Source organism: Leptopilina heterotoma, unplaced genomic scaffold (genome assembly GCF_015476425.1).
Source record: "Leptopilina heterotoma isolate Lh14 unplaced genomic scaffold, ASM1547642v1 Lhet_114, whole genome shotgun sequence".
NCBI classification, from domain to species: Eukaryota; Metazoa; Arthropoda; class Insecta; order Hymenoptera; family Figitidae; genus Leptopilina; species Leptopilina heterotoma.
In genome coordinates, this window is record NW_025110833.1 from 2,375,199 (window position 1) to 2,403,058 (window position 27,860).

Here is a 27,860-nt window from a genome sequence, read left to right on the forward strand (position 1 = left end):
GATTTTTGATTTTTTTAAAAATTTTAAAAATTCGTAGTTGTTACAGATAAAAATTTGTTTCCGCATTGACGGACATAGTACAGAATAACAAAAGTAAACAAAATCCAGAGATAAAAAAGACAAAAAAAAGTACATAAAAAAATCCTGTTAAAGAGAGTATAATACCGAAATTAAGACGAAAACCAATTTCTTTTCAGAGAGGGAGGGAGAAAGAGATGATGAAAGTTATACGGGTGCAGCGTACTCTTTATGTAATAATAGGGAAGGGTTAATGGCCTCTTTTCGTATAGCATTTCGAAGGTACTTGCTTTCTAACTAATAATGATAACAACATTAATGGTAATAATGACGGTATCGGCATTACCTTGTAATATTTTGTTAGTACCCAATTAGATCTGAGTGGACCTGATAATTTCGATCGACACGCTACCTGCTCCTAATTATTGCAATATGCGATTTTCTACCAACGACGAAAACGACGATTATAGATCGTTAAGGCAAATTTACATTTGAGCTTATCGTCCCCCTTCGGGTCAACTTTCGTCCGATGAAGTCATAAAAATATTGTTCTTTTATTAAAAATAAGAAAAAAAAAATTATTTTTGGCAAAGTGTTAATATATAGTCCTGTGTCGTACATATTGACCATACAATATTTATCATTTTATATTATTAATATAATCATAATTTAAAAATAATAATAATAACATTAACAAAAAAAGGAAAATAAATAATAAATAATTGTGAACGTAAAATTTTAAATCCGTTTTTGACATTCTCGAATGATTAGAAAGCCTCGCGTTACGTGATCGATTGATTTTCGAAGCGTTAATTATTTATACAACGGCACGTGCGATCTGGCCAACTTCCAATTAAATTCTGCAGGAAGTGAATCGAAGCTATCCAAACTCTTGTTACATACATGTTTCGCCATTGTGCTTTATAGACTCTTTGTGTTGATTAGACTAACTCTGATTATCAGTTTAATTAAAGTTGCTCGCTATCTGAATCTCCATTGTCAATATTCTCCAGCGGAAAATTAAAAACAGTACTTGTCATTTCATTTATTTATACATACATTTTTACTTTTGTAATTATTTAATCAAACCTACAAAATTAAACTTTAAGACAAGATAAACCTTTTTGATTTTATTTACTTTTCTCTACTGTTATTTCATTTATTCTATTTATTTTTCTATTTTTATATTCCTAATTTTTTTCATTTAATTTTAACAATAAAAGTAATTAAAATTTTTTATGGGATTTTTATTAAAATTTTTCTATATCTGACAATAATTTCTTTTTGAATAACTTAATTTTTCAGGAATTATCATAAAATTATGACGTATACATCATTTCATCAATAATTTTTACAATTTTCATAAATACTAGATTGATAGAAGAATTTTAGTTAAAAATACTAAAAAAAATTGAATTTTGGAAAAGTTACAAATGATTCTAGAAATTCAATTATTTTCAAAAGTTATAAAAATTCTTAGCAGAATTTCAATTATGTCCAAAAATTTAAAAAAATTCTCGTTAAAATTTCAATTATCTTTATAAATACTAAAATTCTGCATCCAAATTCAATTATTTTTAAAACTTTTAATAAAATTCTTGGCAAAATTTCCCAGGAATTGAATTATTTACAAAATTTTAAAAAAATTTCTTCGAAATAATTCAATTATTTTCATAAGTAATAAAATTTTCAAAGGAATTCAATTATTAAAAATACCAAATTTTATAAAATTTTTCAAATAATAGCAATTATTTAAAAAGATTTTTATAAAATTCGTCGCAAGAATTCAATAAAATTTATATAAATAAAAAAATTCTTCACAGAAATTCAGTTATTTTTATATACTTCAATAAAATTCGTTGGAAGAATTAAATTATTTTCAAAAGTAATAAAATTGTTCGCAGAAATTTAATTACATATGTTTAAAAATTTTTAAAAAATTTTGTCAAATTTTCAAGTATTTTTATAAATAATAAAATTCTTTTCCGAAAATCAATTATTTTACAAAAATTTTAATAAAATTCTTGGGAAAATTTAAATTATTTTCATAAATAATAAAACTCATAGCAGTATTTTAATTATTTTTATACAATATTTTAATCGAATTTCACGAAAAATGTAATTATTCTTAAAAATTTTATTAAAATTTGTCAGAAGAATTCAATTATTTAAATATTTGTTGACAAAATTCTTTATGAGAATTCGATTTTAACAAATATTCAACTATTCAACAAATTATTTATTTTTTAATTTAAATAATTCAATTCTTCTAGAATTTTCTAATAAAAATTGATTTAAAAATAAATTACCGAATAATCGATTTATTATTTAATAATAGTATCTAATAATTTTTAGAGTGAATCAAAATATTCTTTAGGGTCACTAAAAAAGTGAAAATTTTGTCTGGAAATCAGGAAAAAGTCAGGGAAAAATAAAAATAAATATTTGTGTCAACCCTGTAATAATAAATAATAATAGAATAAAATAAACTAAACAAAAAAATAATTAAATAATAAATAGTAATAACAAATTTAATCGTGAATGTAAAATTTGGAATCCGCTTTTTATGTCACTGAATAAATAAATAAATTAAATAATACAAAATAAATAAAATAATACTAAAAAAATAATCTAGAAAGGGAAAATATGTTAGAGTAATGTCCGCAATTTACAGGTACATAGAAGTCGATTTTTAGAGGGTGATTTTTTTTTGGTGATTGTGGGACACTGTAGAAAAAGTAATTTCCTGCTGTGATAACCATTAACTATAAATTTTTGTATATTGTACTGGTATAAAAAAGGAGGAACTAAGCTCTATTGAAGTTTCTTAAGGAGCTGAAAGCTCTTGCTTTTATGGGAAGTATTTAATGGCATTAATACAGGGTCTTTGACAACTTTTTATGGGATCGTTTGTGAATCTCGACAACAGCTGCTCGATTACCTATATATACTCAATCTCGAAATTTTAATGTCAAGTCATTTTTTCTCAAATTGCTAATATTTATTTTCCGTTATTATAAAGCGAAAATGAATTTCGAATTCTTTTTTTCTATACAATGATATTCTGTATTCATTATTAATTTACTATTATTTATTTATTATCATTTCTATATTAATTATTATTTGTTTACTAAATATTTTCGTTAAAAGCATTTTTTCATTATGAATCCAAAAAACTGTTCTCTTGACACTTTTTCTTAAATTCTGTAGAAAAATAGTTTACTAATAGATAGTTTACTAAAAAGTTCTTTCTATTTTAAATTTCGAAATTAAAAATTTGATCAAAGTTTTTACTGGAAGAAAAAATAAAATTCACACAATAGAATTTCTTAATTGGAAAAATTTTTTGAGGAATAAAATGGTGTTTTGATTTCTCCACTTGAGAACGCCAAGGTCACCACCAGGTGTCAGGAGAAATTCCAAGAAAAAGCCGAACTGACATCTAGCGGTAACCTTGGCGTTCTCAAGTGGAGAATAGCATCTCCATATTGAATCTCAAGATATGTTCGTAATTTTGCAAATATTTATGATCATAATCTAGAGAGTTAGCTGGATTTTAATTTTGAATTCACTTTTTTCATTTTTACAGTCTATTTTTTTAGATTTATCTATAGTCTTAGAATTAATTTAAATGATTAATTTAAACATAAAAATTAATTATAAGTTGATATTTAAAATCTCGGTAAAAGTAATAGTACAATTAGTGGCTTTCTTAAACGAAATAAGTGCCATTTAAATATTATATCATCTTATTTATATCTTTACTTACAAAATTACTGCCAGGGGAAGAAAACACCATAATAAAGGGTACATACCTATTTTTTTCCTTCTTTTTTTGTAGCGCAAATAGAAAATTGTCTGCAACGCTTACGGAATTGTGGAAGGCTGACGAACGTTATACACCCCCGCAAACATATGGGTCCCATTGTGCTCACACCCCCTTAATGCTGCTGCCTTTATACACAATCTACCTATACACCATGTTTCCTTCGTAAAAAGCCGCGAGTGAAAAAGGCTTACAAGCAAAATGCTTGTGTATTCGCCAAAAAGGCGAATAGCTGCCGCTCTTGCAAACACAATTTTTACTTTACTACATAGTCTACGCCTTTCGGCACTTTCAAAACATAACCGCGCACAAAGTGAAAAATCTTCAAAGTGCCCTCATTTGCCACAAAGAAAAAGTCCAAAAATTGTCCTCAAAAATTTTTACTTTGTTATTGCTTTGCTTACTGTCTGTTACAATTTTAACTATGTGCTTTTAATTAATGACTCACTTTTTGCTTTATTCAAATCGGTTAAAATTTATACTTCAATTTGATCCAATTTGTTATCAATTTAATACAATTTGGTAACAGTTTATTCAATTCGGTACGAATTTGATTCAATTTTATCTAATGTGGTACCAATTTGGTTCAATGTGGTTTCAATTTGATCCAATTCAGTCACAATTTAATAAACAATTTGGTTCAATTTGGTATCAGTTTATCCAAATCAGTATACCAATTTGATCTAATGTGGTATCAATTTGGTATGATTTGGTCCAATGTGGTACCAATTTGATCCGAATTTGGTATCAAGTTGATACTATTAATAATTTTAAATCCCAGTAGATAAAAATTACAGTAACAATTTCTGAGTAACAGAACAGAATAAAATACAGACTGAGAAGTGTTTCACTCGACACGACACTGTTATTTAATATCAATATAACAATTTTTTTTTCCATTCGCAATAAAAATTACCCACACGTCAGCTGACTCAAATATTTATTTAATACGATACATTAAGAAATCAATTAAACTAAAACAGTATTTAACATGAAAATAAAGTTTGCTCGAAAGAGACTTGAATTTCAATTAATTAACTGATATTTACCCTTCATTCCATTTAAAGTCTGCTCTAGAGAGAGAGAGAGAGAGAGAGAGAGAGAGAGAGAGAAGGAGAGAAATGTACAGAGTAAGAGAGAGATAAATAGAGAAAGAGAGAGAGAGAGAGAGAGACAGAGAGTCTGTAACATTGAGACGAGTCTTAATGCATGTACGCATACATACATGTAAAACGAGACGGGAAGAGAGATTGAAAACGTCAACAGGTTGAGAGACAGAAGGACAAACCTGGCAAATGTAAGTGCGGCCTTTTGAGAGAGCGAGAGAGAGAGAAATATATTTGTATTCCACTTTCGTCTGTTTGCCGAAACATAATATTTCGGCCACAAGCACTTCTGTGTCGCTTTACGTTTGTGCTGCTTATCCTTCTCATTCCGTCTCGAGTGGATCCTTTTTCTTTGGTCCAAAAAACCGCCAAAGTAAAAAAAAGAGAGAGAGAGAGAAAGAGAGAAGGAAAAAATATGACAAAATTTCTATTTGTCCCCAACTAAAAACACAATATTTTAGACGCTTTCAAACAATTTTTGTCACTCGTGTTCATCTCGTGTGAAATCACTCTTAAGTGACTCAAAATATTTGATATCTAATATATTTAGTTTCACTATTTGATTTCTATAAAAAAAACAAGGATTCATCCTTGTTTTTCAGTTTTTAACTTTTGATTTTTCAGGGTTGCCACAAATAATTAATTTTATTTTTCCCTGACTTTTCCCTGATTTCCAGACAAAATAATGACTTTTCCCTGAATTTACTGACTTCCCTGACCTGTGGCAACCCTGTTTTTTTTGTTATAATACACTTTAACTATAAAACAAGGAAGTATCCTTATTCAAAGATTATCATAGTTATTTATATATATAATAATTTCTTTTTTAAATAAATATTTAATCATTATTATTTTTCCGTAGGAATTAAAATTCTTCAATACATTCAAATTCAAACCTTTTTGAAATTCAACAATTTATAAGAATATTATTACAAAACATAAAGAAGGCAATCACTCCGAGTCGAAGACTCGGAGCGATCGCCTTCTTAATGTTTTGTTATAATTTAAATTACCATGAAATTTTTCAAAAAAAATTTTATTATTTACAAAAATCCTAATAAAATCCTTTGCTAGAATTCAATTATTTTTAAAAAGTAGTAAATTTTCTCAAAAAAATTCAATTATTTGAAAAAATTGTAATAAAATTCGTTGCAATAATTCAATTATTTTCATAAATAATAAATCGATTATTCGGTAATTCATTTTTTAATCAATTTTTATTAGAAAATTCTTGAAGAATTCAATTATTTAAATTAAAAAATAAATTATTTATTGAATAATTGAATGTTTGTTAAAATTGAATTCTGATACAGAATTTTCTCAGCAAATTTTTAAATAATTCAATTATATTGACAAATTTTAATTAAATTTTTAAGAATAATTATATTTATCGAGGAATTTGATTAAAATATTTGATCAAAAATTAATTAAAATTCTGCGATGAGTTTTATTATTTATGAAAATAATTAAAAATTTTCCCAAAAATTTTATTAAAATTTTTCCAAAATAATTAAATTTCTGTGAAGAATTTTATTAGTTATAAAAATAATTGAATTCTTGAAAAGAACTTTGTTACATTTTTTATTAAATAATTGAATTTATGCGACGAATTTTAAAAAAACCTTTTTAAATAATTGATATTTTTCGAAAAACTTTATGAAATTTTGTATATTAAATAACTGAACTCATGAGAAAATTTTATTATTTATAAAAATAATTAAATAATTTCAAAGAAATTTATTAAAATAGTTGAAATTTTGACAAGACTTTTTTTAATTTTTGAACATAATTGAATTTCTGCGAAGAATTTTATTACTTTTGAAAATAATTGAATTCATGCGACGAATTTTATAAAAATCTTTTTAAATAATTGATTTTTTTCGAAAAATTTTTTGAAATTTTTTTTATTAAATACTTGAATTCCTGTGAAAATTTTTATTATTTATGAATATAATTGATTTATTTCGAAGAAATTTATTAAAAATCTTGTAAATTATTGAATTCCTGTGAAATTTTGTCAAGAATTTTATTAAAGTTTTTAAAAATAATTGAATTTTGAAGAAGAATTGTATTGTTTATAAAAATAATTGAAATTTTGACAAGAATTTTTAAAAATTTTTGAACATAATTGAATTTTGAAGAAGAATTTTATTATTTTTAAAGATATAATTAAAATGACCAGAATTTTTTATTACTTTTGAAAATAATTGAATTTCTGGAATAATTTGTAACTTTTCCAAAATTCAATTTTTTTTTAGTATTTTTAACTAAAAGTGTTAAAAAGATTATCATAGTTATTTAATTATTATTTTTCCATTAAAATTAAGATTTTCAAAAATTTCATATTCAAATTGTTTAAAATTTAATAACTTATGAGAATGTTATTATAAAAACCATAACCTTTAGTAAAACTAAATATATTAGATATCAAATATTTTTAGTCACATAAGAGTAATTTCGAAAACAAGAAGTCTTCCATGTTTTTTTATTTTTATAGTTTCGATTTTTTTTTTTTTGATAGAAAGAAAGTAGCTTAAACATTTGAATTTTTCCAACAACAAGCCCTTAGAAATTTTATCTCCCCAACTGAAATATTTGTAAGTGAAAATAAACTATTTACAATACCCTTTAAAATAGAGAAATGAAAAAGTAGTAAAAAAAAAGTATAATAGTGAAAAAAAGAGCTATCGTGTATTCCCTCTTTGTAAACCCGTAACTTTCTTGGTCCGACAACCCTCTTTTCTATAGAGGAAAGTGTATAGGAGAGAGGGTTGAATTGCATTTCACTCTCAAGTTTTTCCGAAGCAATCATTTGTTGAACACACCGCCAACAAATCCAACACATAGGAAACGAGTACTATACACAATACTATGACTTCAAGTGGTACCGGAAGTAGAAACTGCCACATTTCAACGTTCTCACAAACCAACCCCATAAACCATTTCTTCAACTACTAACATTGTTGATATGGTCAAGTGAAATACTGTTTTCAAAGAGAATTTCACGCTCACATTATACTATATACACTCTCGTAGAAAAAAACAACTCGGCCTCTTTTTTTTCTCTCTTGTTATTTCGCATTTTTTCGGTGGAATATAAGTGTCAAAATTTACTGAACAACAAACTTCAGGTTGTTTTGAATTAAACTCCTCGCTCGAAATAAAGTGGAAACTGCGGGTGTTTCTATATTCAAAACATTCCACGAACGAAAGAATTTTTTTTAACACTATCATCAAAAATTTATTATTTTTTTTATTACTGTTTTAATTTTATAATCTCGTTTCTTAGTTAAAAATCTATTTTTCCTCTGATCAGGCTTCGCACTCAATAATTAATTTTAAAAAAATAGCAGAAAGTAGCTTTAAGACTGAAAAAAGTGATTATCGAAAAATTAAATTTGACGACTAAAAAACTCGTTTTTATCCATTCACAAAAATTACAAAGATTTGATTCTTTATTCTTTATCCTGGTAATAACTTCAATTCTAAATTTTTATGAAATAGAAATACAATTAATTTTCAAACTTTCAGTTAGAATTCTTCAACAATTCGACTATAGGTATTTCAAAATAATTGTTTAAACTAAAAACATTATTTTTTTTTTAAATTATAAAATTTATTTCAATTAAATTTTACAAAACTTCCAATTAATTGAAAATTTAAATAAAAATTAACTTTTACGAGAATTAAACAAATATTATTCATTTAATATTCAATTATAATTAAAAATTTCAACTGAAATTTATTTTTAAATCAATTCTTATTAGAAAGTTTTACAAGAATTCAATTATTTAAATACAAAAATTAATAATTGATCGAATAATTGATTATTTCTTAAAACTGAATATTTATAAAGAATTGAATTTTATAAAGAATAATTGATGTTTATAAAGATTTTTGAAAATAATTGATTTCTTTCAAAGAATTTTAATAAAACTTTTGAAAATAATTAAATTTTTTTCAGAATTCATTCAAACTTGTATGAAAAATAATTGAATTCTTTCAACGAATTTCATTAAATTTTTTTAAATAACTGAATTTTTTGAATCATTTTACAAAAATTTAAAAGAATTATTCAATTGTTTCAAATAATTAAATAAAATTGTATTAAAAATAATTAAATTCTTATAAACAAATGTTATCAAAATTATAGAAAATAATTCATTTCATTCAAAGAATTTTTTTAAAATATTGTAAATAATTGATTTCTATTTTGAAAAATTTACTTGAAAATAAATTGTAGGGGAGAGTCTCCAGTTGTGAGACACCTCCAGTTGTGAGACAGTCAATTTTTTTTAACATGCAATATTAAAAAGCCGATTGGTTTATAAAAAAAACATTTCTTTTTATATGAGCCAATTTTTTCGAGTACGCCGAAGCGGATATATAAACTGTTTTTGTTAAATACCAACACTGTGTGTGATAATCGACTAAAAAGCGTTTTTTCAATAAATGCAAAGTACTTTTTTTCCAAGTTAATTAATTGGAAAAGGTAAATGTAATGCATTTTCTTTTAGTGTTTTCCTTATATTTTGTGATGCAATATTGCATTGTTCCAATCTACGGTTGAAAATAATTTAATTTTCCTTTTTCAAAATAGCGCCAATTTCTGGGTGTGAGACACAGCATATCACCAGTTGTGAGACGGTGTCAACACCCATCTGGGCAGCATAAAAAATACGACTTTACAGGCATACTATTTAAATGTTGTTTTGATTTTTTTTTCTAGTATTTTTGGGCATGTCAAGTGGAAAAAAGTCAATTGATTCAGAAGAAATCAATTTTAATCCTCTTGTTGAAGCTATTAAATTGTGTTTATTTGATAGTCATATTTTAGTGAATAAATATTATTATTTAGTATATAATAATATATATTATTAATATATTTAATTATTTTTACTAAACATAACGTTTTATGTCAAACTTATTAAATTTTAGCAATTTTTAATGAGTGTCTCACAACTGGAGACATTTTTTTTTTTTGAAAAAAGCGATGTGCTCGGAAAATGTATCGTAAAATTTTTTGAGTTCATCGAAACACTATACTTTCTTTTAATAAAAGTTGCGTATTTCTGTTACCTTTCGAACGGTGTATTTTATTTACAATTTCGTTTGCCCGTTTACAATTTACGGGTCAAAAATAAAACCCGTCTCACAACTGGAGACTCTCCCCTAATATTTCAAATAATTGAATTCCTGTGAAAGTTTTATTATTCATGATATTAATTTAATTTTTCAGAAGAATTTTATTAATTTTTTTTAAGTAATTAAATTATTTTGAAAACTTTTTTAAAATAGTATAGATATTAAAAATATTTGAGTTTCAGCAAAGAATTTCATTTATTAAAATAATTGAATTTTTCAATGAATTTTACTGAATATTTATTTTAAAATAATTGAATTCTTGTGAAAAATTGTATTATTTGTTAAAATAATTGAATTCTTGAGAAGGATTTTATTAAAACTTTTTGAACTAATTATATTTTATGATAAAAATATAAACTAATTAAAATTGTATAAAAAATTATTGAATTCTTGCGATGAATTTTATTATTTATAAAAAGTCAATCAAACTTCTTTTAAAGTTTCACTTGCTAATAAATGAAAAAAAATAAAAAAAAATTTAGAAAAAAATTGAATTTTTACAACGAAATTTTTGGGTCGAATTTTATTAATTTTTTGGGTTGAATTTTATTAATTTTTTTAAAAATAATATTGAATTCTTTAGAGAAATTTTATTAAATTTATTATTGAAAATAATTGAATTTCTGTGGACAAATTTTATTATTTGTAAAAATAATTGAATTCTTACGAAGGATTTTATTAAAATTTTTGGAAATAATTGAATTTTTTTTATCATTTTATGAAAATTTAAAAGAATAATTTAATTATTGTATAAAAAAGAATTGAATTCTCGCGATGAATTTTATTACCTATTTTTGAAAATTTAATCAAAATTGTAAAAAATAATTGAATTCTTCAATTAAATTTTTGCGTTGAATTTTATTTTTTTTTTAATTATATGATTTTATAAAAATTTTTGAAAATATAATTACTTCAAAGAATTTAAAAAAAAATATATTTGATTTGTTTCTAAGAATTTTGTTAAAATTGTTGAGAATAACTTTTTCATTTTAACTGTTAGCGGATTTAAAGTAGTGCAAAAAAAATAAAAAATAGTAGTTTTTAGTGTCACAAATTTAAAAAAAAGTTTCCAAATAGCTAATCGTAAAAAGTAGCAAATATAGTAAGTTTTAGTAGGGTAGTGCGAAGCATGTTTCTGATAAACATAGGGAAAACCTATTATCAAACTTACTATTCTTTGAATAAGTCTAAATAAATAAAATAAAATTATCTCTAAGTTATAAAAAAAACTATTAGATAAAAAATATTTTCGACATTATATTATTACATTGATATGAAAAATAGTGCACAAAATTTACATCATCCTTGTTTGAAAACATTATTCAAAATCGTGTGAGAAAAATATTTCTCATATAAAAGTGATAAATTGAAAGAGAAGATTGTCCGAGAAGGAAAAACATTGAGAGGATTTATTTGGAAACAGTTTTGCGAGGTGTAAGAAGGGCTGAAAAGGGCCGATTTTCTAATATTCCCGAGAGACTTTGGGATCAGATACACATCGGCGGCAGGGTTCGGCTATCTATTCAATATGCCTCTATTATTCGGTAGGTGATAAGGTGGGGTGAAAGAGGAGAGACCCTTGCCAGAGTTAACTCCGTTTTGAGCTCCCTTCGGGGATCCCTGCGTGATGAGCGATAGTGCTCGTTTTTCCCTCTTTCTGTCTCGCTTCGATCACCACAGAAAACTTTTTTTTTTTTTTTTTTTTTTTTTTCCGCTACAGACTATATCGACAACATATATATATATATATATATAAATTTTTCCGAACCGTAAAAAACCTTTTCATCATCACTAAAAGTCAATTCGACCTGAAAGACAAAAACTATACTATTCATTCAATCTTGCCCTTTTTTTTCTCTTTGCCTTTAAGAAAGAAAAATGACAAGACGGATTTATCCCATTTTTGCATAACAATAAAATTTCTGTTGATTCATATTTAGAAAATTTTCCATAAATTTCTATAAATGATAATCATAGTTTTTTTGAGGATATCAAATTGAGAGAGTAATAATAGCAAAGATAATTATAATAATGATAATAATAACAATGATAAGAATAATAATGATAATAGTAATGATAATAATAATGATAATAATAATGATAATAATAATGATAATAATAACAAAAATTATTCAAACAAGAATTTTTTTTCTGAGTGTAAATTAACCCTTTGTGATTTATTAATACGAGCCATATCAGGACATAACTATGATAAATCATTAATGACAATGGGAATTTTGGGTAAAATACACTTAACGGATAATATTGTGAAATTTTCGAGAGCACAATATTTTAATGTAAAGAGCGCTATTGGTCGATATTAATTATGGCTGATGAGGCGTCGCAATGCTTGATGCATGCTGATCACGCGCGCTCCGCACATTCCCTTTTTGTGACCCTTGCATTATTAAGTTTGATCTGCGCATTCCAATGGCGAACCGATTGAATAATGCGAAACCAGATTTTATTCTGCGAGGGAATCTCTGCAATCTCTACAATATATATTCTATAGATATAATATACACGTATATATATAAAGACTTCCCTTAATATTTTTTATCAACTATAATAAGAAAAGCATTTTATAAATCCATAAAGTATTGCGAAAAACAATGCAAAAATTAGAAAAGAAAAAGTAAATAATAATAATAAGCCTCGAACTCATGCGACATTTTATTTAGCAGAAACAACTATTTAGTTACTATTTTTAAAAGTTAAATAATGACACATCGTTAAAGAAGTGACTAATATTATTTTTACCGAAATTTTAAATTTATTTGGGAATCAATTCTAAGACTAAAGATAAAATTTAAAAAATCAGATCAAGATAGCAAATAAATAGTAAATAATAAAATAAAGATAAGCAAATTAAAAATTTTCTTGAGAGATCTTTGTTACTTACAACTTTACAAGCAGAGAATTTATACTGTGAGTATTTAAAAAGTGTTTGTCATTACACTCAAACTGCAAAATTTACAATATTCATCTCTCACGAATGTAATTGTAAATCTAAAAATGAAATTTTCACTTTAATTTTTTATCCGTATCGCGAATCGCATACTTCTCCAGAGGTAAGAAGCAGACAGACTGGTGTGTGTCCTGTCCACGGCAAATTCGAAGGAAGAACGAGTTTGGCTTCTTCCCTTTTGAAACCTGCGGCTAACTAGACAAAGATCGCAAAGTTTTTATAAATTTCCTCCAAAAAAAAACTCTTTTTTAAATTAAAATGTTCTTACCCCTTTTTTTAATTCAATTTCGAATTAAGAAATATCTAAAAGAATTTTTCTAATTTTTAATTTGTCAGTTTTGATTAATTAATTTGATTTATTTAAATTTTTCACTAATTTGAATTTAGAGACAATATTCCCGAATTCAGATTTAGAAAGACAGAAGTTGTAATAGAAGTAGAAGTAACAAGCGAATAAGTGAATAATTTCTATAATTTTTTTCAACAAACTAGAATTACGCCCCTCTCCTTAATTATATTCAAATCATATTTGGAGGCCCTAACAATGTATATTATAAAAAAGTTTTTATCTCGTTTCCTGCCGAGAGTTATGCTGCTTGAATGCTTATTCAAATCAGTGGGAACAAATCGATCGGAATCTCAATCATGGCGAGTCACTTTGCGGAACCGATCGTCTCTCAAGTTGCACGACAACGAAGAAGCAATATGGCAATGTTTGTAATAAATCAAATTGCTTTTTCTAAACTGTAATGGCCACAGTGAGATAAAAGGTAATGAAAATACGAACAGAAAGACAGGACACGCGTCCTCTCAATATATACACTGCGTGTATAACGAGACTTTTTTCTCACTATACTTGTATCAGAAAAGAATAATTTTTTTTTCATTTTCTCTGTCTCTCTTTCGATTTAAATTAAACTCATGCTTCATTAAATTCTTCAGCACACAGAATACCAGTTTTGAAAAAAAAAAATAAGAAAAAAGAGAGATGTGTAATTTATTATCTGCTAATATTTCTGTTGTATGTAATAATGTGGGACTATTATTATGTGTCATAAGAAATTTGTAATGGGCATAAAATTACACTTCACGTGCAGTGGTTAATTATTTTATTAATTTATTTCGAACAAAGTCGAGTTGCAGAGACTAATATTAGTAGTTTTTTAATAAAAATTCTAAAAAGGTATCAAAAAAATAGTAAAAGTGCAAAAGAATACAAAAAATACCAAGAAATATAAAAACAAAAAGTACAAAGACTACAAAACACAGAAAATACAAAAAATACACTAAAAAATTCAAAGGATGAAAAAAATACAAAAAGTGTAAAGACTACAAAAAATAAAAAGGTTGCAAAAAATACAGAAACTACAAAAATGACAAAAATTTCAAAAACTAAAAAATACAAAGGCTGCAAAAATATTAACACTAAAAAATACAAAGGCTGCAAAAATATTAACACTAAAAATTTCAAAGGCTGCAAAGAAATACAGAAGTACAAAGACTACAAAAAATAAAAAGGCTGCAAAAAATACAGAAACTACAAAAATTACAAAAATATCAAAGACTACAAAAAATACTAAAGTTGCAAAAAGTACAAAGACTACAAAACATATTACTACAAAAAAATTCAATGGCTGCAAGAAGCAAAAAGAATAGAAAAAATTTAAACACAAAAAAATTAAGAGACTACAAAAAATATAAAGGCTGTGAAAAATTCAGAAACTACAAGAACTTTAAAAATTGCAGAAACTACAGAAATTACAAAAACCAAAAACGTTACTAAAATACAGAAAGAACAAGAAATACGAAGTCTAAAAAGCCAAAAAAACATAAAATGTACAAAAAATTCAAAACTATAATACAAAAAATACAAAGACTGAAAAAATACAGTAACTACAAAAAGAGCTAAAAATTCAGAAACTACAGAAATTACGAAGACCAAAAAACCTACAAAAATACAGAAATTATAAAAAATACAAAAACCAAAAATCTTCAAAAATACAAAAACTACAAAAAAAATGAAATTGAAAAAAAAAATTGAAACTGCAAAAAATACAAAAACAACAGAAGCTACAACGACCAAAAGAAGTACAAAAAGATATAAAAACAAAAAAAAATACAAAGACCAGAAATAGATAAATCTAAGTGAAAAAAAAGTTTAAAGATAAAGACTATTAAAAATTTATAGACTCCAAAAAATAAAAAGGATGCAAAAAATACAAAAAGTACAAAGACTTCAGAAAATTTCGAGACTACAAAAAATACGAAGGCTGCAAAAAATACAGAAACTACAGAAATTACAAAGACAGAAAAACTACAAATAATTCAGAAAGAACAAAAAATACATGGACCAAAAAACCTACAAAAATTCAGAAATTATAAAAAATTCAAAGACTACAAAAAATACAAAAACTGCAAAAATACAATTAATACCAACCTACAAAAATTTTACGAACAGTCTAATTATTATGGAAATTTTATCAATTTTCTGCTATTTGGTTTCAACGAATAATACTTACGAGTTTCAAGAGGACACTGAAGATAATGATTTCAAAGTTTACCCCAAAGTATAAAATTACATATTATTACTTTTCATCCATAATTTCAATAAAAAAAAAAAAATAATCTATTTTATGCAAATTTCGCGACAAATTTACCTCTATAGTGTTTATTTTATTTCTAAGAGTCTAAATTATTCAGGAAAAAAAAATTACTTCTCAATATTTGACTTCATGTAGATGACTGTGATGACAATTATGTAATAGTTCAACAAACGAAAATTTGTTCCGAAAATTATTTACATAGAGGAGCGAAGACATGGACTTGTATTCTGACAGCGTTTATCCTAATTAACATTCATAAAAATTCCTTTATTTACTTTTTCTTTTAATATTTCGTTCCAATTTTTTTTTAAATTTAATTTAATTCCTTAAATTTTTCTAAATTTCTTTGTTCAAATTGTTTTCTTTTTAATTTTTTCTTCAAAAAATGGTGATCTTACTAATAAATTGTCAATAAAATGGAAAAAATCTGCAAAGCGTTCAATAAAGTATACATTATTACCCTAGTGAAATAAAAATGGTACTTTCTTGTCACTTTATTTCCCTAGTACAATAATGGGTACTTTCTTGCCCTAAGGGATATAATGGTCACTTTATTTCCCTAGTGTAATAATGGCTAATTTCTTACCCTACGGGAAATAATGATCACTTTTTTCCCTAGTACAATAATGGGTACTTTCTTACCCTAGGAAAATAATGGTCACTTTATTAGTTTATTTCCCTAGTGTAATAATGGGTACTTTCTTACCCTAGGAAAATAATGGTCACTTTATTGACCTGTGAGCGGTCAATAAAGTACACATTATTGCCTTAGGGCAATAATGGGCACTTTATTGGACGCTGAAGGAACTCAGAATGGAGGCAAAATATCCATAATACACCTGAGTCGCATACATAAATATAAATACAATAGCAATATAAAATTCACACATAACAAACACATTTAAATTCCCCGATTGAAATAAAAGATAAAAAAAAATTACCGAAAAAATATTAAATAACTTTCAAAGCACTAGTATTATATATTAAAATATATTCATATATAAATTAATAGCAAAAGTCTGTTGTTGTGAATTCGACTGTTATTTAACTCAACGATAAAATCAAGCCAGGTGGGTCAAGAGCATCGTTGTTTTCTGATTGATGGCACAAGCGGAGAATTTAGCGCGTCTAAAGTGCCGATAATTCTAGACCTGTTGTCGTTATTTAAGAGACTTGTGTATAAACCCTACTGAAACAAAACTGTAACTGATCGATCTGCAATCGGGTGTTCAAACTGTGCGACGACGCCTCATAAAAAGCCCCGTCACAAAATATATATCTCACACACAAAAAACATAAAAATTCTCGAGATATAAAACTAGACTACAATATCGGTCAACTTAATCAACATTAAAGAAGCCATAACATTTACTGTTTGGATTATGTACTTATATATATATGTGTGCCAATATACTCCTCTCAGTATATAACATTTCAACACTATCCAAAATTTATTTCTTTTATTAAATGTTTTTTTACCAATTTATTTATTTTTTTAAAAATAATTTCTATTAAAACTATTTTTATTTATTTTATTTCTTTTTGTATTTTTATCCCTTTTCTTTATTTTTCATTCTTTTTTGTATTTTTATCCCTTTTCTTTATTTTTCATTCCTTTTTGTATTTTTATCCCTTTTCTTTATTTTTCATTCTTTTTTGTATTTTTATCCCTTTTCTTTATTTTTCATTCTTTTTTGTATTTTTATCCCTTTTCTTTATTTTTCATTCCTTTTTGTATTTTTATCCCTTTTCTTTATTTTTTATTCCTTTTTGTATTTTTATCTCTTTTCTTTATTTTTCAATTCCTTTTTGTATTTTTATCTCTTTTATTTATTTGTATTTCTTTATGTATTTTTAATTTTCATCCCGTTCCTTTATTTTTATTCCTTTCTGTATTTTTATCCCTTTTCTTTATTTTTCATTTATTCCTTTTTGTATTTTTATCCCTTTTCTTTTTTTTTCATTTTATTTCTATTTATTTTTTTTTTTATTTTACAAATCAACGAACAGTGCCCGTAGATTTTATTTAAATTTAGTTTAACTTCCAAACTTCTAATCAGAAAAAAATCTTTATTAAGCGAATAAAAAAAAAAAAAAAAAAAAAAAAAAATATTTGTTTCAGTCAAGAGTTTTACTACTTTAAAGAAACTTATTGTTGCTCCAGGTGAAACTTTTTTCCGCATAGTTAAATTAGAAATCACTATCTAATATCGAGAAGAAATAGGTTTTTTTCTAATTAATAAAAAAAATCTCAATAAGACAATTTACCCTAATTTCTTGAATAATGATCAATTTTCATTTTCAATTTCTCTACTCGCTGATAAATTGTTCCTTGATTCTAAATTTAACGGATTTTTTTTAGTCAGGTGGACGACTTTAGGCATAAGACGCAAGCTGCACCGGCTCTCATTTTATCTACCCTGATCTCATATAATATAAGTATAGGTATAACTCTCATCGTCGATTATCCGAAACGTTATCAGAACGACTGAAGGCTATATAACAACGCGCTATTATGCGGATTTTCGCTTTCAAAATATATTCCACATTATTAATTAATTTTAATTGGATTTAAAAATATTTCATTTGCTTCGAAAATTTTTTAATTAGAGAAAATATATTTCTCTTCGATTTTCAATTTTATTATTTAGTTTACTTCAATATTTTCTCCACCGGATTAATTATTTTTTTTTGTTTTTTTTATTTTTAATCTAATTATTAACTTTTAATAGTTTTTAACTGTATTTAATATTTTAGTTGAAATTAATGTTTTTTGTTTAAAACTAAAATTTATTTGAACCAACTAAAATTTATTTGAAACAAATAAAAAGTCTAGTCAAATGTATCTTTTTTCTGGATGTAAGTTAGTGAAATATTTTTCGAATTAAAATTGATGTAAGAATTTTAATTAAATTTGTCAATGACACTTGTATGATTAATTTATAATGACGTGTGTCATTAATCAATTATTTTCTTCTTCATTCTTTTATCTTTATATAGGTAAAAGTAAATAGGATTTTAATGACAATGATTTGAATTGAATATTGAACAGAATGTGTATTGGCATTACTCTCCATGTCAGACATTTGTCACTTGGTTAATCCCTATTAGATCATGCTACCCCGTTCTCCAACTCGTGCCCTTTATGCACCAAAGAGTAATCTTGTTTGAAAAGTGAGCATTCACATGGGGTTGAAACCCTGATGTGTTAGGATGTGAAAGGGACAACTGCATGCTTCATAGAAAGAGAAAACATAAATTTTCTTCTAATCCATTATATAATCGTATTCATATACATATACAAAGTATATACACAAAATTTCATCAATTGGAATTATAACCAAAGGAAATGAAATTCAATCAGAAAATATAAGAGAGGAAAATATTTTTTTCTCCAATATTAAATTATACTCTATACTTATACTTATTTCTAATAAGAAAAATTAGTTTTTCGAATTATTCTTTCCTCATTTTCTTTTTCGAAATCTATTCGTTTCATCTCGTTTATGAGCGAATTTCCATGCAGAAGATCCGAGTCAAATAAAAGAACATTTTACTTAAAACTATAAATTAAATTTTTCATAAAAATAAAACATGAAGATATCGATAACTCCGAGACTTTAAATAATTTCAAAAAAAACCCACAATTAAACTTTCTCAAAAAAATTAATTCCACAGAATTGTTAGTAAAAAATATAAAAAATTCAGATATTATTACTCTAACATCTTCAAAATTGTTTTTACCATTTCAATTTTACAATTTTTTATTAAAATTCTTCTTTAAATAAATTATTTTTAATAATTTTTGAAAAAGTTCTTCTTTTAGAATTTTTAAAGCAATTTGTCTACAATTCAATTTTACATGAAATTTCAATTATTCGAAAATTCTTCAATTAAATATACATTAGAAAATTCCAATTTGAAATAATTTTAAAAAATTTCGATTAAGCTTTTTGAAAAAATTTGTATAGAATGTTTAATTCAAATAAATTTTAATATCTATTAAAAAATAATTGAATTTTGGAAAAGAATTTTATTAAAATTCCTTTAAGATAATTGATTTTATGGGACGAATTTTGTTGTTTACCAAGATAATTGAATTCTTTTGCAAAATTAATTACAAAATTTTGAAAAATAATTGATTTTCTGCGACGAATTAAAAGTTATTTATGAAAACAATATTGAATTATTATAACAAATTTTATTATTTTATTAAATTATGAAAAATTCAGATTTTCAAAGATTTTAATTTGAAACTTTTATTGGGAAGGGTTAAAATTCAATTATGTATTTCTAAAAACTGCAATTATTAGTAACTTCTCAAAAACTCTATTATAATCTAAAACTTTAACTGAAATTAATTTTTAAATCTATTTTTATTAGGAAATTCTACAAGAATTCAATTATTTAAATACAAAAAAAATAATTTCTTGAATAATTGAATGTTTCTTAAAATTCAATTCTCATTATGAATTTTATCAATAGATTTTTAAATAATTGAATTCTTTCGACGAATTTTACTAAAATTTTTAAGAATAATCACATTTTTCGAGGAATTCGATTAAAATTGTATTAAAAATAATTGAAATTCTGCAACGAGTTTTATTATTTGCAAAAATAATTGAATTCCTAAGAAGAATATTATTATTTACGAAAATAATTGAATACCCTGTAAAAATTTAATTACTTATGATAATAATTAAATGATTGCGAAGAAATTTATAAAAAAATTAGTAAATAATTTAATTCCTGTGAAATTTATATTATATAATACAATTTTATAAAAATCATTAAAGGTTTGCGTAGAATTTTATTAAAATTTTTTTAAATAATTGAATTCTTTTGGAAAATTTTATTAAAAAATTGTTAAGAATATAATTACATTTTTCGAGGAATTCCATTAAAATTGTATTAAAATATTAAAAATAATTAAAATTCTGCAATGAGTTTCATTATTTACGAAAATAATTGAATCCCTGTAAAAATTATATTTATTATTTATGAAAATAATTGAACGATTACGAAGAAGTTTATAAAAAATTTGTAGTAAATAATTGAATTCTCGTGAAATTTTCATTATTTTATGAAAATAATTAAAGATTTACGTACAAATTTATTAAATTTTTTTAAATAATTGAATTCTTTTGGAAAATTTTATTAAAAAATTGTTAAGAATATAATTACATTTTTCGAGGAATTCCATTAAAATTGTATTAAAATATTAAAAATAATTAAAATTCTGCAATGAGTTTTATTATTTATGAAAATAATTGAATTCTTAAAAAGAATTTTATTATTTACGAAAATAATTGAATCCCTGTAAAAATTATATTTATTATTTATGAAAATAATTGAACGATTACGAAGAAGTTTATAAAAAATTTGTAGTAAATAATTGAATTCTCGTGAAATTTTCATTATTTTATGAAAATAATTAAAGATTTACGTACAAATTTATTAAATTTTTTTTAAATAATTGAATTCTTTTGGAAATTTTTCTTAAAATAGTGGATATTAAAAATAATTGAATTGAGGAAAATTTTCGCAAATAATTGAAATTTTGCCAAGAATTTTTGTAAATAATTGAATTTCGGAGAAGAATTTAATTGTTTCTAAAGATAATTGAAATTTTGATGAGAATTTTTAAAAATTGTTGAACATAATTGAATTTCTGCGCGAAGAAATTTATTACATTTGAAAATAATTGAATTTCTGCAATCATTTCTAATTTCTCTAAAATTCTCAAAATTATATCGTATAATTTACATTTAATGAAAAGGTCAAAGGCTTAAATAATTATTAGTCCCACAGTTTTTCTAAGGATATCAAATAGAGACAAATACAAAATTTGTATATCCTAAAAATATCCTTTTTATATCGTAAAAATTGAACAACGGTTGAATCATAAAAGCAAAGGAAAGACAGATCATTTCGTTATAAAACAAAAGGAAAAAAATTGTCGAATTCAACTAATAAAATCAGTTAATGTGGAGATGTTCGCATGATATGCGAATCAGCAGCAAGCGATGTGATATATACTAATCCCTTAAACGGATTACCAATAAATGTGTCGCTTCCAGAGGATAGTGAGGAGATGGTAAGTTCTGGATTTGATAGGTGGAAGGAGATACGGAGATTGAAGGGGTACAACAGATTCCATTGCCCTTAGGTGTCTGTTTCCTTTTAAAAATCTTTCCACAACTGGTGTAACGTTTCAAGTGATGCATCAAAAAGTGAGACATGTATAAAATGTATTGCATTCTTTGGGAATTAACTTTTTCCTTTTTATTATCCATCTGCCACTTCGATCTACTCCACCATTCTCAAGGGATCGTGTGCGACGTTTTGACAATGAGGGCCGCATGTCACACGTACATTTACAGTATACATATATACCGTACACATTTCTGCATATTATAAGTCTTGAAAATTTTTGCCATAATCAAAAATCTGCATTTTTCAAACAATAATTATCAGTTTTTTTATTTCTAATCAAAAATCTGCATTTTTGAAACAATAATTATTTTTGTTTTTATTTCGTTCTATACGGTATATGTGGTATAAAATTAATATGCTTTATACGATATCTTGTTTTCTAGCATAAAAATGCTTCTGAGTATTGTGCAGGATCATAAGTGGATAGAAATGTAGGGATCCAAAAGAGGGATTGACTTTTACATCCGATGCGTACCGAATGGCGCGAGATTTTGAATGAATCCACTGCGGAAAATATGTCAATCAAGAATCACAAGGAGACCCTCTACACGCTCCGATTGCTACCGGCGCATCTGTTACTCTCTGATTCCGTTAACAAGATGTGTCATGTCACATGTGTTGCGACCAATTTTCGCAAAGCATAGAATATTAATGATAATCTGCATCGTATTTTTAAGAACAACAACAACATTCCCCAATCATTTATTACATCGAGAAATTCACCCTATATAATAAAAAGTAAAAACATCAAAAATTTGTTGAAAAAAAAACTCAGAATAAGAAGGACCAAAAATCAACTAGGAGACTCGTTTCAATTATTTTCCCATAACAGTGTATTAAAGAGTAAAGGGTGACTTTTTTCTGATTTTGTATCCAACGAAACGTATACATAATCGGCTTATGTGAAGGTAAAGTTATCAGAAGTACTCTTTGAAACCAGACGCCCTAGAGAGTGTCAGAAAGAAATGTTTTAACGAACTGGTTACCACGGACGGATTCGGCTGACTAACCATTTCTTTTATCGTCGAGCATTCATTGTTTTGTGTCTGGTTTGAGGGTATATTCGAAGCTAACGTTTTTTAGATGTGAACGCGAGAAAAGGAGAAAACGAGAAACGACTCTAATGCCAACAGGACTTTAATTAACTCTCTATGTCCTTGTATTGTCTCTTTGCCAGCGGTTTCCAACTTCCTCGCGCAATTTCTCCAATTTCCTTTCCTCCAATACTCTCACATATTTTTCCGAAAATTCTACACGTTCAAAACTATATTCTTCTTACAATTACTTTTAATTTACCATACTATTACTATTCACTAAAAATCAAAAGTATAGTTATTACTGATTCAGTTTTAGACAGAGAAAAAACAGTCGGGAAATCAGGGCTCGAACTAGGTCTGTAAATACCGTAAAAGTCCGTAAATTTGCTTCAAGCCCGTAAATTTCTTTGTTGAACAAAGGTCCGTAATTTTTCATTTTTGGTCCGTAAAGTCCGTATTTTTAAATACTTTCACTGGTTCGAGCCCTGACTAATTTTAATCTGCAACAAAAATTTAACCCTGATTTCTTATGAGATACTTTTCAAAAATACAGAAAATTGCGTTTGTTAAAAAGAAGAAGAAAAAGAAGAAGAAAAAGAAGACGACTTTCTAAATGAATCATAAACCTGAGCAATTATTACAATTTACCCAAAGCACAAGCTTTCTTATTCCTCGAGAATTACTTTTTTTCGGGGGTGAAAAGTAGCAGCAGGCGGGAATTCGTCCAATCTTTCCGGGTACAGCTTTCAGTGAGCTGTATACAAGGATTCTCGAGGAGGTTCTTTGGAATGAGTGGGAGGTTGGGGAGGAGGAGGAGGGGGGATCAGAAGAAGGAAGCGGTTGGAAAAGCGAAATCTGCAAGCCAAAACGAATCAGAGTAATCCTACTACGGGCGCGTTCCTAAAACCCCCTGCGGGTGGTTAAAGGTGGAGCAGTAGCGGTCGATGAGCATTTCGTAAATGGATCGTTCCCCACTCTCTATCTCTCTCTCTTTCTGCTTTTTTAGAGTCACTCTTCCATCTCCCACTCTACAAGCTCGATCACGACTCGCTAACCCCCTTTACGCAAAAGCCACCACCGCCTGCCACTCTCTCTCTGCTACTGCTACTGCAACCCCTCTTCACTTTACTTTTCACCCTCCCTCCCCCCCTGCTACACTTTCGGCAACCATCTTCCTGTCGTCCTTTTAAATTGCTGATGAGCATTTTTAGATTGCATCCCAGGGAGGAAATCGTCACTCTGAATCTATGCGAAATTCTAAGAGTTTCTGTGCTTAATTTCCGCAAAAGTGTTTTAAAATTTCACTTCTAGAAGTGAAACAAAGTTTACTGTAGAGAAATTTCTCACTAGGTGTAAATTTTAATCTCCAAAAATGGAGACAAAAAACGTAACAAAATTGTTGCATTGCAACAATTGTCTCAATTTGATATCCTTTAGGAAAACTGTGAGTACAAAATATATATATAAAAAAAACAGTACAAAGAGTACAAAAAATACCAAATGTAACCATAAAAGTACAAAAGATAAACAAAAACAGCAAAATTCCCCCCAAAACAAAATTAAAACATTCTTCTCTAAAATGTTGACACACGATGTATCGTTAATAATCTTGTTTTGAGAGGGTATTCATTTAAGAGTTAGCTTAAAGCATGGTCTAATCCTGGTTGTATATATAAAAAGGAGAAAGGCAATCGCATGATAGTATAGCTTTTTTCTCCCCCTCAGAGCAATGAATACGAATAGGTTTCGCGATAAGATCCAGAGGAGCTGAAATAGTGGGGGCTAAATTAAATGATTTCCATAAGTAGGTGGGTGGTGACACATGCAAACATTGACAAGCGCTCCACTTTCCCCCCAATGGAGCTCTAAAGGTTATAAGAAGAATTATTATTGAAACAGTCGACACGTGCCTCAAGTGCCTGACGAACACTGATACAGCTACTGCCAATTATCAAACACACTCGCCTACAACAACTTTTTACAGTGAGCCAAAAGTGAGAGAAAGGAAAAAAAATACTTCAAGTACTTCATTTCGTCTTTGAACAACAAAAACTCTTTTTGTAAATCATAATTCCGTGTACAATACAACAAAAGAACTGGTCGTGAAAAAATAAAATAGACGAAAGGAAGTATTCAATTCAATTAGAAAGAATTTTTTTTTCTGAATGGAAAAATATTCTCAAGAAAATAATAAAAGTATTCTCAAAAATATTCTCAAAAATATTCTCAAAAATATTCTCAAAAATATTCTCAAATCAATTAATAGAATTAAAAAAGAATAATTGAAGAAAGACCACTAAAGAAGAAAAATTCAAGAAGAATATTAAAAAACGAAAACATTATTGAACAAAAAATTAATACTTTTTCAAAAATATTCCTTCTTCAAATTTTTTGTCATATATCTTCTATTTTTCTTCCTATTAGAACTAGTTCTTCAATTCATACTCTACTTTAGGCAAAAAAGAGTAAATAATTTAACAAATTACAACAAAGGAAGAAAGAGAAAATAGAAAAGAATATCTCAAAAAGAAAAAAATTATTACAGAAGAACAACTAAAGAAAAAGAAAGAATATTTTTAGAAAAATAACTGAACAAAAAATAAAAAAGAGAAAATAAAAATTAAAGAAGAGAAAATAATTAAAGAGAATAATAAACAAAAAAAATCTAAAAAAAATAACAAAGAAAGAAAAAATAATTGAATAAAGATAACTGAAGAAGAAGAAAGAATAATTTTAAAAAAATAAATAAGAATAAATAAATAAAGAATAATTAAATAAGAACAACTAATAAAACGAAAACAAATTAATAAGAATAACTAAAGAAGAAGGCTGAATGCTTCAAGCAGAATAATTAAAGAGAAAAATTAAAGAAACAAATAATTAAAGAAAACTTGACAAAAATATTTTAAAAAACCTTAAAAAAATAATTGAGGAGAAATAACTAAAGAAGATCGAGGAATTGAAAATAAATAACTAAGAAAGAATATATGAAGAAGAAAAAAAGGAAGAAAGAGTATTTAAAAAAGAATAACTAATGAAAAAATAATTGAAAAAAAATTAAAGAAGAATTACTAAAGAAGAAACAATAATTCAAGAAAAATAATTGAAAAGGAATAAGTAAAGAAGAGAAAATAATTGAAGAAGTAGAACCAAGAAATAAAAAATAATTGAATAATAATAACTGAAGAAGAAAAATAATTGGTAAAGAAGAAAGAAAATTTAAAAAAGAATAACTATAATAAAGAAAAAATGCATGAAAAATAATTGCAGGAGAAGAAAGAATAATTCAAGCATAATAATTAAAAAAAAAATAACTAATCAAGAACAAGTAAATAAAAATAAATAATTGAAGAAAAATTTAATTAAAGAAAAATAACTAAAGAAGAATAAATAAATTATAAAAAGAATTAATTTAAAGAAGAATATCTAATAAAGAAGAAGAATTAAAGAAATAATTAAAGAATAATTAAAGAATAATTAAAAAGAAGAAAAAACAAAAAGTCAAGAATAATAATTGAAAAGGAATAACTAAAGAAAAGAAAATAATTGAAGAATACTAATTCAAGAAGAAAAAGTAATTTAAGAAGAAATGCTGAGAAAGAAAACATAATTGGATAAGAATAATTAAAGAAGAAGAAATAATAATTGACAAAGAATAATTGAAAAAATACTAAAAGAAGAATAATTACTCAATACTCAAGAAGAATAATTGAAGATGAATAAATAATGAAGAAAGACTATTTTAAAGAAAAATAACTAACGAACAAAAATAATTTAAAAAAATTAAAGAAGAAATAAACTAAAGAACTAAACTAAAGAAATAAACTAAAGAAGAAGAAACAATAATTCAAGAAGAAAATTAATTAAAGAAAAATAACTAAAGAAGAAGAAATAATAATTCAAAAATAATAACTGAAAAATAGTTGAAGAAGAATAACTAAAAATGACAGGAGAATTGAAGAATTTAATTAAAGAAGAAGAAGCAATTGAAGAAATATAACTATTCAAGAAAAATAATAGAAAAAAAATTTAATTAAGATTTACTAAAGAAGAAATAGAAACAATAATTTAAGAAAAATAATAGAAAAATAAGAATCAAAACAAGAAAAAATAATTGAAGAATAAAAATTTAAGCAGAAAAACTAATAAAGAAAAAAAATTAAGGAAGAATAATTGAAAAAGAATGGCTAAAGTAGGAATTATAAGTGAATAAAAAATACATCAAGAATACAAATATTTAATCAAGAATAACTATAGAAAAAAGTTTAAATTGAAAAATTCAAGAAGAAATAGTAATTAAAAACAAAATAACTCAGAAAGAAAAAATAATTGAGGAAGAAAATCAAATGAAAAAAAAAAATTCTAGAAGTAGAATTCAAGAAGAATGACGAAAGAAGGAATAAGAATTTTAACAAAAAAACTTAAGAAAAAAATATAATTGCAGAATTATATTTTATCAAGAAGAATAACAAAATAAATAATTTTAACAAAAAAAACTTAAGAAGAAGATATAATTGCAAAAGAATAATAACTAATGAATGAAAAATAATTGAAAACAGAAAAAATAATTTAAAAAAAATAACTAAGGAAGAAAAATAAAAGAAAAGTAACTAAAGAGGGATAAATAATTGAAAAGAGAAAAAATAATTCAAGAAAAATAACTAAAAAAAGAACAATCATTGAAAGGAGAAACAAGAAAGAAATAATGGAGAAAAATAAAGTGAAGAAGAAAAAAGAATACTTCCTCTATAAGGAAGTAATAATTGGAGAAAAGTAACTTTAGGAGAAAAAATAATTGAAGAAGAATAGCTAAAAAGAGAACAATAATTGAAAGAAATAATGGAGGAAAATTAAGGGAAGAAGAAGAAAAAGTAATTGAAGAAAAGTAACTTTGGGAGAAAAAATAATTGAAGAAAAACAACTAAGGAAAAAAGACTAATT

At 25.4% G+C, this 27,860-nt stretch overlaps 1 protein-coding gene across 1 annotated transcript in view; it reads right to left on the minus strand.

Annotated features, from left to right (window-relative positions):
- Nucleotides 1–27,860, minus strand: part of LOC122507535 — a 234,795-nt gene that overhangs the window by 101,725 nt on the left and 105,210 nt on the right. The window lies entirely within an intron of this gene.